The 1689-nt window shown below is 41.2% G+C and overlaps 1 non-coding gene across 1 annotated transcript; it reads left to right on the top strand.

The window, feature by feature from the left end:
* The first annotated feature begins 948 nt into the window (after positions 1–948).
* On the top strand, positions 949–1050 carry LOC115071818. Its single transcript, XR_003850891.1, has one exon. It is a non-coding gene; the product is annotated as a U6 spliceosomal RNA (small nuclear RNA).
* Positions 1051–1689: the final 639 nt, after the last annotated feature.

Below are 1689 nucleotides of genomic sequence, written 5' to 3'. Positions count from 1 at the left end.
CCAAACCCACACTTGGCCAATGTGCAGAGGACAAGAGGTTGCAAAGTACATATCCCTGAACAGGAAACCTATTTCAAACCTCTGCCTCCCAAGGCTCAGGGATCATTGTGGAAGAGGAGGTAGAAAGACTGTAAGAGCCAGAGGTGTAGATGACCACAAAGCTGTCCTCCAGACAGCTGGTCAGTTACTCTTATGAATTCACAACGATGGCAACAGCATGCACAAATCCCATGCAAGCTCAAACCAGACAACATAGACATGGAGAAATAGGTAAGAAATCCCAACCCAACCTAAGGAACTTTTGGCAATTGATGGCCACTGGGAGGGGGAGAGACAGTGTCTCTCAGGGATGGGACTTTTGGTGGGCTCAGTGAATGGACTTACACAGTGAACGACATGTGGGGACACAAATCAGACTCTATAGGCCATGTTTTTATATATAAGAGAGTACATTAACTGGGGGGGGGCAGTGTGGGGAGGTGTTGATAGGGGAGGGGATCTAAAAACCGTCTATATTATATGAAAATCACAAAAATTCAATAAAAAACAAAATTTATTAAAACTTTCCTTTCGTCTTGTGCCTGTTTTCCAACATACACTAGCTGCTTAATAAGAAGTATCTCAATCCAAATTTCTGTATATTAAAAACGTCTCAGTTCATGTCTTTGCTCTAAGATATAGCACATGATAGCCCTGCTTTCCAGCTCACCCCAGATGGAGTCTTCTCTGGTCCTTTTTATGTCCTCTGTCAGATCCCATGTTTCCTAAATCTTTTATCTTTTCACTTTTTGTAGGATATATTCATCTGAGAAAGAGTTGATGAAATTTTGATACTTTACAGATGTTTATGTCAGCATGCATATACTCTCGGTTGATAGTTTGGCTAGGTGTGGAATCCTATTTTGGAAATTGTACTCATTCGGTTTCTGTTGAAAAGGTCCATGGTGTGCTCATCTCAACAGATCATATACTGAAGTTGAAATGTTACAGAAATTAGCATGGCTCCTGTACAAGACTGATAAGCAAATTCATGAGGCTTTCCCGATCTATGTAGGACACAAAAGTAGAAACATGACATAATAGGGTGGGTAGTATATGTGACATAAAAACAGGAGGGGGGATTAATAGGAGGCAAGAAAGACATCAACAAGAGGGGAAGGAAGAAGGTAACGTTAGTGGGGCATAAGGTTGAGAAAAATGATAATGATACATATATATGAATTTCATATATATATGAAAATGTCATAATGAAACCCATTTCTTCACATGCTAACCATATTAGTTATTAGCTCACTCCTGTGACCAAATACCTGAAGCAACTTAAGGGAAGAAGGGTTTAGGGAAGAAGGCCCATAAGGAAAGGAAAGGCGCGAAGCGTGTGGCCCTATGTGGCAGCAGGACCATGAGGCAAGTGGTCACATAGCATCTACAGTCAGGAAGCAAAGAGATGAATGCTCACCTGCCTTCCTCCTTTTCTCTTTTTTTATTCAATCTAGGACTCTAGCCCATGAGGTGCTACTAGCCACACTCAAGGTGAGTCTTCCCTCCTCTCTGGAAACATCTTTACAGATAGGTGCAGAAGTGTGCCTTCTAGGTAGTTCCAAATATGGTCGAGTTGATGATGATGATTAAAATCACAAGTCTTATGTTTGAATTCAGTCTCACTCAAATTTTCAGGACAGGGACAAA

Source organism: Nannospalax galili, unplaced genomic scaffold, assembly GCF_000622305.1.
Source record: "Nannospalax galili isolate Female #2095 unplaced genomic scaffold, S.galili_v1.0 scaffold861, whole genome shotgun sequence".
Lineage (NCBI taxonomy): Eukaryota > Metazoa > Chordata > Mammalia > Rodentia > Spalacidae > Nannospalax > Nannospalax galili.
This window is presented reverse-complemented; position numbering and strand designations above follow the sequence as displayed.